This window comes from Ixodes scapularis, unplaced genomic scaffold, assembly GCF_016920785.2.
Source record: "Ixodes scapularis isolate PalLabHiFi unplaced genomic scaffold, ASM1692078v2 ptg001087l_1___fragment_2___debris__unscaffolded, whole genome shotgun sequence".
In the NCBI taxonomy this organism is placed as follows: Eukaryota; Metazoa; Arthropoda; class Arachnida; order Ixodida; family Ixodidae; genus Ixodes; species Ixodes scapularis.
Window position 1 is genome coordinate 41,912 of NW_024610098.1, and position 11,044 is coordinate 52,955.

Below are 11,044 nucleotides of genomic sequence, written 5' to 3' on the forward strand. Positions count from 1 at the left end.
AAATGAGAGGAGTCTTTTACGTAGGACGGGGCACCGGCTGCAGTACTTTTAATTTGTTCGTCAATAAAGGCGGAAATATTTTCTGTATTAGTACCTATTCCCGAAATAATTGGTCTACCTGGGTGATTTTGCTTATGTACTTTCATTAGCATATAGAACTGTCCTGGTCTCGGATTTTCCTGAATGAGATACGTGGAAATGTTTTTCTCTATTTTCTTATTATCTACTAGGTATTTTAATTGTGTTTTTATTGTCTCTCGAAACTTAAGTGTTGGATCATAATCTAGTTTTTTATAGAACTTAGTGTCGTTCAGTTGTTTAATTGCTTCCGATACATAGTCGGCTGTGTTAACTATGCATATACCTCCCCCTTTGTCAGCCTGGGCTATTATGATATCTCTGTTATCCGTCAGGTTTTTTAAGCATTGCCTATCCTTATAAGTTAAATTATTACTAAGTGGTCTGTCTTTTTTATACGCTGATAAAATATCTTTCTGGACCGCCTCTATGTATTTTATGACATTAACATTTTGTTTATTTAACGGCGGAATCCAATAGGATTTGTGTTTATATAAAGGCTCTTGATAAGGAGCTCCTTTGAAAAAAACTTTACAGTGCAATTGCCGTGCAAATTCATTTAAACCTTTGTGCAAGTCCAAATCATCACTATTGTTGCGAGGAGTGGGGCAAAACTTTAATCCTTTCTTGAGAACTATCTCTTCGTGTTTAGAAATTATATAGGAAGAATAATTGAATATTTCGGACTTTTCTCCACCCAAATCTGTAGAATGTTCTGAGTTACATGGATTAGTATGCTGTGTTCTATTAATTAGGCGTGAAAAGAAGTTTTTCCATTTTTCTATTAGGGGCGAGAAAAAATCCAAGAGTACATTATCTCTAAGTGCCTTACGTCGTTTAGTATTAATTACTTCTCGCTCCTTTTTATGTATGTAATGCTGCAATTCTTTTAATATTATTAAAGGTAAACCAGGGGAAGTTTTTAAAATAATATCGATCTGAGACTCTAAAGCACGAATATTTTCCATTGACTGCTGTATTGTAATGTCCAGTAAAGACATTCTAAAATTAAAAATAGCGCTATCCCATGTCTGTACATTTACATGGGATAACTGTATGGTTGGAGCTGTATATGTGTTATAAAAACCGAACGGAATCTTTTTTTGTGTGCGGCAGTTTTGCAAAAAAAGTTTATGGGATTCATATCGAATTAATTTATCGAAACCAACGCGAAGATTAAAAAAGGGTTGGAGAAAAGCCTGTGGGAGTCAATGTGAATCCGACGAACGTCGGCGTTTACATTGAGGAGCGCGTCGAAAACGACCCGCTAAGGGATTTCTATTACGTGCGGAGCCATCCCTCACACTTTGCCGTGAAAGCTGCGGGAATGACTCCGGCAACGATAATAGAACAGAATCTGAAGGCGTGCCGAAAGAAGGAGGAACAACCCCTGAAACCTGCCCACTATGTACCCTCCTCCCTCGGGCAACATCTTCAAATTCAGGGGACCTAGGTGTAAAGGGACACTTGCACAGCAAGTGAGTAACTAAAAAATCTTTGAAATGGTTGGCCAATTCAGCTATACCCTCCCTACTTAGGTGTAACCCATCGAAAGACAAAAAACGATGAGGGGTCTCAAAAAAAGAACGGTGATTTAAGAATACTACATTTTCGTAAATAAAAGAGAACTCCCTCAGAAAAAAGTTTAATTCAAAGATTTTTTCGTTAATCCATCGTATGTAGCCTGGTCCACGGGGCCTAAAATTATCCTCCAACCGGGGAGGAACGCTAGAGATAATTATAGTCACGTCCGGTCGTTTTTGCCGAATGTGTAAAATAAGATTATTAAATAAAATGGCGCACTGGAAAGGCGGTAAACGGCAAATATCATTTGACCCGATTTGTAAAAAAATGGAATTGACGTGACGGGGGAGACTGTCTACGATAGAAAAAAAATCCGAAATTACACCACCAGATTTCGAAACAACCGTCGGGCCACTACCGTTAAAAATAACAAGAGTGTGCAAATACTTAATGATGGAGGTCCCCACGATGGCAACGGTCTCCAGGCCTAGGAGGGCAGGGGCACGTCCCGAGGCCATGATCAACGGAACAGCACCTGGGAACAAAAGACGGCACTCGAGAGAAATATGCTCAACACAATATCAGCCCTTAAAGGAGTTAGCCGAGGAGGTTGCCAAAAAAGAGATCAGTGAAACGTTTCGGGCCTGGTAGGCTCTTCGTCAGTCAGAAAGAAAAGGAGACTTCGTTATCCTTTTCTTTCAATCAAAGAAAAAACGGCCGGAAAAAAGAAGAAGTTAATTGGAAAAATGCTTACCGTTTAGCGGGTGCCTACTCAACTAAATTCTCGCTTAAAAGTTTAATATATCTCGATACCGATGCAATAAATACTATGGAAATAATTAAATATAATATTATTACTGCCATTCTTATCATAAAACCAGTTTTTGGGACATGTGGTTGGGTATAACCCAACTATACCTGGTGTCATGTGAAGCCAATGAGAGGCCCAATGTTACGCGTTTGCTCGTGTCACATTAAACGATGAAGCGAGAAAAAAAAAAACAAAAAAAAACAGTGCGGTACCGATTAGAAGATCTCAATTAAATGTCCATAAAAAAAGACGGCAATGATCCTTTCGAACTGTTAAGGCCCTTCGGTTCTAAAGTATTAGTGCAGGGTGAGGCTGTGCGGCCGTAAGGATCAGCACATTTGGCACGCCTCACAAAATTCGAATTCCAAACGTACGTACTTGATACAGACCACGCAAACGTCGTTTCGCAAAACAAATATATATATATATATATATATATATATATATATATATATATATATATTTGTTTTGCGAAACGACGTTTGCGTGGTCTGTATCAAGTACGTACGTTTGGAATTCGAATTTTGTGAGGCGTGCCAAATGTGCTGATCCTTACGGCCGCACAGCCTCACCCTGCACTTCCGATAATTTCGAACGTGGTTGTAACTTCTAATCCAGTCGGAAATCAGAGCTTGTTCTACGTTAGGAAGGAAGAAGAAGCGACAAAGTTAGAGCAGTGCTCTGTATGAGCTCCGTCTCAATTCATCCCGGCTGACTAATAATCCTCGCTATCCACCCCTTCCAACGTTACCAAAAGTTGGGCAAATGTTTCAGCGCAGTGTGAATTTTCTATTTCATCTGTGTGGGGATTTTTTCGCTTTACGAGACGTGTGTTAGACCACGCCGGTGGAGCTAGGCCTAACACTGGGCGAGGCCGCTCGAAGGGCGAAGACCCAAGCTCCACGACATGGAAGTGACTGTCGAGGGCACTGAAATTACTCCGGAGACGCTCCGAGAACCTGGTTGGCTTCCGGCGCACCGGAAGCACAGGCACAAGAGCCCGGACGCCGAAACTACACCCGCCACGCGGCAACAGTCAACGCCGAGCAGCAAGTTCAGACCCCGAAAGTTACCACCGCTACCTCAACTACCTGCGGAAGACTACAAAGTTGTCATTCGTCTCCAAGGAGGATTCAACGCCAAATCATGGAGCGCTGCATAGATTTCCGACAGCATCCAACATTGCGCCCAGCTTCGAAGTGGGGCGGACAAAGATATCATCCGCACCATGCCTGAACAAAATATCGTTATTGCCAGTACGCCTGAGGAAGATAACGCGGTCGCCTACTGCAGCCTTAAGGAAGTTAAGATCGGTGCCAGAACGTACTCCTCGACTACTTACGTTACGGCGCCGGACAACTCGGCAAAAGGGGTCATCCACAACATCCCCTCGTACGATAGCCCGGCGGACATTGAACGAAGCCTAGAACAAAATACGCCCAGGGTACTACAAGCGCGACGTCTCGGAGAGACGGCATCGGTGCTCATCGTCTTCGAAGGAAAATCGGTGCCCTACTACGTAAACTACCGTAACACAACATACAGGTGCTTGCTGTATAGAAGAAAGATTGAAGTCTGTGAAAACTGCTACAAGGTAGGACACAGGAAGGATATCTGCCCCACACCAGACGACAAACGCTGCTCAAAATGCGGAACCCTCGCCCCAGAGGGAAGCCACGAATGTACGATGCGCTGCGCAATATGTGGTGGGGAGCATATGTCTGGTTCGAAAGCGTGCCAGCACCGCTTCCACGCCCCACAGAGGGCCGCACGCAGGCAACAAACTGCAAACGAAGAAGCTATAGCACCCACTTCAAGACCTAGCATCGGAAGGCAAAGCCGCTCCAAGGACCGGCGCTCTGCCGCTGAATCAGCATACGCAAGTCAAGGGACCTCTCGCAGTCGCAGTGCGCGAAGACGTAGTCAGAGTGCGCGTGGCAGCAGTCGCAGTGCCGGCGGTGGGCGAGGACTGATCGGGCAGAAAACTGATCGAGGTGACAGTAACTCCGTCGGCGGCGAGGAAAACCAGAGACCCTCCAGAGGCTCAATAACCACTAAGGTGACCTGGGCATCGGTAACTGATCCCTCTACTGACCAACGAGCTAATAGAGATAATGAAAATCAAATGCTACGCGCAGAAATCATGCAGCTCCGACAAATGTTACAGCGACAAAATGCTCTAATTGAGCAACTTCAACGCGAACGTCAACCATTGGCATCCCCAAATCCTGTACAAGTTAACGCACTGGCAGATAGAGAACAGATGGACGTTCCGAGGTCAGCCCCTAAACGCAAAGCGGTAGAGACAGCCGAAGGGCCACATGAAAACCCGAACACTACTGCTCCACACACAGAACTTGCACCCGCTGTGAAACCACAGGACATAGCGAGACTGGAAACTATGATACAAAACATAATGACAGCCATCCAGACTCAGCATCGAGAAAATACTGTCCGGCATCAAGAAACGACAGCGCAGTTGCAAACACTTACCGATAACACTCTCGACCTAGAAAAGAACATGAAGAAACTTGAAACGCGTCTCACGCCACTAGAAGGGACTGTGCAGCAGATGCAGCAGCAATGCCGTCCGTCTCGTTTCGAGTCGCCCTCCCGAAGTACAACACCACAAGGCGTGGACCCCATGAGGCTATCGGAACCTATGTACTCCACCAGAAATATATCCCACCAAGATGACCAACGATAAATATACGGTCTGGCAGTGGAATTGCCGAAGCTACCAACGGAAAAGAGGAAACCTGCAACAACACTTAATCTCCCAACAAACTCCACCCGCCATCATCTGCCTACAGGAAACTGGGGGGACACCTAAACTCGCCAGTTACAAAACGTACCAGGGCGCAATGCCAGATAGTTGTACGGCCACCCTCGTACACCGGAACTCTATTGCTCTTCGACATGACATCGCACAATCAGAAATCGATCACGTCTTACTAGAAATTGTCCCACGCAGACCAGCGGAGCCGAGCCTATTTGTGCTTAATATATACAGTAGCCCCAAGTTCAAACAGCATCGGTTTCACTCACTCTTCCATGATACGCTACTCCGGGCTAAGCAGAACCCCTTGCTAATTGTGGGAGATTTTAACGCCGCCCATGCTGCCTGGGGGTATCGCACCGAAACACCCAAAGGAAGGCATCTATGGATGGCGATACAACAGGAAGGGCTTACCCTCCTAACGGATCCACAACACCCCACGAGAATAGGTAACAGTATTAGTGCTGACACATGTCCAGACCTCACTCTTGTTAAAAACATGGCAAGTTGCGAGTGGTTTAACACTCAGGCGTGTCTCGGCAGCGACCATTATATATTAAGCACGACAATCCCAACCTCGGGATACAAACATAAGAAAAGAGGCGTGCGGATCACGGAATGGGATCGCTTGCGTAAAATCCGACAGGAAATAGCGCCCACCACCATCGATAATATCGAGGAATGGACGCAGCAACTGCAGGACGACGCTGAAACGTATACACAGGATATCCCAGAGGAAGCGGGTATTACGGAAATTGACAATCGACTGCTACATATGTGGCAGGCAAGACAGAGCCTCCACAACCGATGGCTACGACAAAAGCATAACCGAACGCTCAAACTTAGAATAGCGAGACTAGATCAAGATATCGAGGAGTACGCGACAAACCTCACCCATCAACAATGGCATCAAATATGCGACAACATGCAGGGTAGCTTGGGAATGGCCAAGACCTGGCACCTTCTCAAACACCTGCTTGACCAAGAAAATACGAAGGCAGAACATCGCCGCAACATGAGCCGTCTCATACATCACCATCGCGGTGACATGGACGCATTCCTACAAGAACTGCAAACCCGGTACATAGGGAACCAGATACCCACCACCGTCCCCGATTACTGTGGATCACCTAATGAAGAACTCGACTCCCCGATACTAGAATACGAGGTAAGAGCCGCCCTTCAGAAGCTCAAAACCACCTCGGCACCGGGAGCCGATGGAGTGCGAAACAAGACTCTACGGAACCTCGACGACAACTCGATAGAGGCGTTAACCCAATACTTTAACCAGTGCTGGGAGGAAGGCACTCTTCCTGAGCAATGGAAGCATGGCACAGTGGTGTTCATACCCAAGCCGGGGAAACCTCTGCAACTTGAAAATCTAAGGCCCATATCCCTCACATCGTGCATCGGAAAGTTATTTGAACATATCATACTCGCTCGCCTGCACGCCTATGTCGATGATCAAGACCTCCTCCCACACACCATGATAGGATTCAGGCCGGGGTTATCCACTCAAGACGTCCTCCTTCAAATACATCATCAAGCAATTTGCACGCTCAACCAACAGAACCACCGAGCAGTAGTGGGCCTAGACATTAAAAAAGCCTTCGACAACGTGTCCCATATGGCTATCATGGAAAATCTTGAATATCTCCAAGTCGGACCGAAGACCTATAATTACGTGAAGGCGTTTCTGACAGGTCGTACAGCCACACTAAGGGTCGGAGACACCACCTCTCAGACGATATTCATGGGTGGCCGAGGCACCCCACAGGGGGCAGTCCTCTCCCCCTTCCTGTTTAACGTTGCTCTCTGTCGATTGCCAGAGCAGTTAAATCAAATACCCGGGCTCAAACACAGTCTCTACGCCGATGACGTCACACTTTGGGCGGAGGCAGGCACGGCTGGAAGTCTCGAAGGTATATTGCAAGAAGGCATTGACGCTGTACAAAAGTACGCAGGCATCCGAGACATGGCCTGCTCCACAGAGAAGTCGGAGTACATGGTGCTCAGACCAGTACGGAGAGGCAAAGCGACGCGTGAACAACCTTGCAGACTGAAGCTGACTCTACAAGGCACAGAAATAAATGAGGTCGACACCATTCGCATTTTGGGTATGTTGTTCCAGGACAACGGTCATAACAGCGAAATGATCCGCAAACTGGATAGTGTCACACATCAAACATCCCGCCTCATCAAGCGAATATCAAACAAGCATCACGGAATGAAGGAAAATGATTTAATTCGGCTCGTACAAGCTTTTGTGCTTAGTCGCATCAACTACGTCGCCCCATACATGAAACCCTACGCAGTGGAACGCAACAAATTAAACACGATCATCCGAGGAGCGTACAAGACGGCCTTAGGGCTCCCTATTGGCACATCCACTGACAAACTACGAGCGCTCGGAGTTCATAACACCGTGGAAGAACTCATTGAAGGACACCTTCACTCTCAATATACTCGCCTCACCACCACGGCGACGGGCCGACATATTCTTGCCGCGCTAGGCATTCAACACGAGGGAACGACGCAGCCCAAAATGAACCTCCCAAGGGAAGTCCGGAAGCACCTTCTGGTCTCCCCACTGCCGAAAAACATGCACCCGGAATACCACGATGCACGTCGCCGAGACCGCTGCAAGCATCTTCACGAACGATACCATCAGGATCTCGGTGCAGTTTATACGGACGCGGCCGACCATGCCACGAATCCGGCAATGACGATGGTCGTCACGAACTCCCAGGGGGTACTTCTCAGCGGTGGATCCATCGCCACCACCAGTACTGAAGATGCGGAAGAGACAGCCATAGCTCTAGCCCTCACGCTACCTAACGCTACCACCATCATTTCGGACTCCAAGCGCGCAGTTCAAAATTACGCCCGGGGCCGCATATTGAGGTTCGCGGCCAGGATCTTCCGGGACATCGTCCCTACTGACACGGTCAGCATTGTCTGGGCACCCGCCCACTCCTCTCTCCCAGGCAACGACTTTGCCCACAACACCGCCCGAGAACTTGCCTACCGGGCACCGGGAGATAGGGAAAGTGGTTTGACCCTCCACAAGGATGTAGTGACCACGTATCAGGAAATTACGCAGGCATACCGTCTCGCTCGCAAACGATACCCCGCCGGCCACAAATCCTTAAGCAAGGCCCAGGAACATACCTGGCGCCGATTGCAGACAAACACATATCCTCATCCCACAATATATTCGCACATTTATCCCGATAGGTACACGGGCATATGCAAATTTTGTCCTTAGCCAGCCAACCTCACCCACATGATGTGGGGGTGCCCCAACCTCCCGAAGAGATATGGAAACGTCGAAACTATGGAGCAGCGGGACGCAATGATGTGTAGCTCAGATCCGGTCGTTCAAGCGGCGGCCTGTGAATGGGCTGCGGAGGCCGCCGGGGCCCAAGGGCTCCCGGTCGCCTGATCCCATCATTTTTCCCTTCTGAATGTACGAATAAAGTTTTCAACAACAACAACAACTACGTTATGTAAGCCACCATAATCTACCTCTCGACTGGCTCGTATCTCGCGCCGCCCGTTGGCCGCCTCCTGCAGGGGCGGACGCACGGCGAAGAAGATCTAGATCGAGATCGGCGGCGAACAGCCCGTGGCCCGAGCCCAGCTCAATCGCCCGATCTGCATGCGCAGCTAAGAGCATGCAACTCCTTTGTTCCGGAAAAATTCTGCGCCATATATGAGGAAAAGGCTACGAACAAGTAAATAAGCCACAAAGTGCAAGGTATGATTATGCAATATTTTTTGTATCTTTTGATTCTTGCCGTTTGTAAGTAAAGCACCCTCTATAGACGCTTTCAGGCAGCTGCGCATGGGCGCCGCCATAACCGACCTTCAGTTTTTGTTTCCTCTTATTCCGTTCGCTCTACTTCATCATTACCACAGCAGGACAGGTCATTGCCATTTTAGATTCTACCGTGTCCTTGTTTCCTGCATAGGCCCTTGTACAGCCTCGTCAACGCCCGCTTCAGTGGCTCGGCATGGCGGCAAGACAAGAGAAGGTCGGCTATGGCGGCTCAATTTGGCGCGCGCTGAAAGCGTCTATAAACTTCATCTCACCTTAGCATGGACTACTGTTAGCCGCGCATGCTAAAAGCGCGAGCTATTCGCTTTGGATGAAGCCTCGGCGGCTGCACGAGCGCTCGTGCAGCGAGTGCTCCAGTCAAGGCAGACAAGGCAACCCGCTCGCGCTTGCACAGCCTTCGCAGTTAGTCCATGCTAAGGTGAGACGAAGTATAACTAGATCCTACACATATTAACGGCATTAGCGTGTGTTCAACTACCAACTAGCCCAGTTATCAACCCTTTTACTAGATCCTACAATTAAGGGCCGCATCGGGCACGTGACCCGTGCATTGGCAAATTTGTCGCTACTTGTAAAACGAACGCAAATGCATCAAGGGTATGAAGGTTATAGGGAGTATTCACTGGCGGGCCATATTCGTGTGCGCTGCTGCTGAGCGCATGCTGACGGCGAGCTTCCGCAGTCCTTTTGGAGCGTGCATTTAGCACCATCAAGGTTGTCGGTCTTAGCAGGCTATTAATGTGAGCTCGTTCTGAGCATACGCTCAAAACATCGCCCTCAAATATGGCGTCCAGTGAATACCTTCGTACGAAGGGTGGAGTACCTCAATGTTGCTTGTTGGCTGCGCACAGAGTGGCGACATTCTCTTGGAAGGAAAGTGCCACCCTTCCCGTGCGCGCCCATCATTTCGTCTCCCGCGATGTGCTTTTGGCCCCATGTACGTGAGACCGGTTGATCTTTTGTGCCGAATTAGGAAATGTAATACCAAATTAGGATGTTCTTCGTAAGGCTGGGTTGACTTATTCCAAGTAGAGGCTTTCTTGATTAGGGAATGCAATGGAGCGCCACAAATGCTGTCATCCGTGTAATTGTATCGCGTTATCATTAGGCCGCGGCGCCGAAAACATACGGTTTCTTAATGGAATGCGTCTTAAAGTCATCCCGCGTCATTTCACTGGTAATACTCAATAACTCCGCAAACAGCTCATAAACTGCTTCATATGAGTGGGGGGCAAGATGGTGGATCCGCTAGCAGACAACAGAGTTGTCACCATTCTGGGATGGCCGCCAGCCCAGCAACGTTGAGGCGCTCTAATCAAGGGTAGGTTAAGATTATTCGGAAAAAAGTGAGACTTCTGTGTTGTGTCGCCCCTCTTTCTAGCTGCATGGTCTCGGGGTTCTAGTCTATTATGCGCTGTCGCCGCCCGCCCGTTCCTTTCAAACCTTCTGAGGTTTAGAACCATTGGTAGCAATTATCTAGGGGAAAATTAGGGGAAGAAAATATGTAAATTATCTAGTGAAACTTATTACACAAAGATGAGGTTGGAAGATTGGTGAACATTATCTGAGGAAAATTGAATTAAACACAACTAACTAGCACAGCAGGGGGACAGGTGGGACATAAGATAATTTGGACTCTCTCCAGCATGGCTCTGGCCCAAAGATTCAACCCTATCTCCCAATGGATCCAGCGTTAGGGCAACGCCGACAAGGTTTGGCCAAAGGAAAATTGGCGACTTTCTTGACGGCAAGGAAGAAGAAGGGGGGGGGGGGGGTATTGGTTTTGACGATCTTCCAAGGTTATTCTGGCGATGTACCCTACTGCCTGGTGATAGCTATAAAAATGCAGAGAAGGAAATTAGCTTAGTAGAGTGGGGGAAGAACCATGTGTTTCTTGTTGTCAGGCTAGGTGGCGCAAGCTACCGCGTAATATGCAAAGTTCACACGTGAGCCATTCATCCAGGGGCTTTGCATTGGCGCAGAAAAATAAAAGAAGACAAGGAGGAGAACG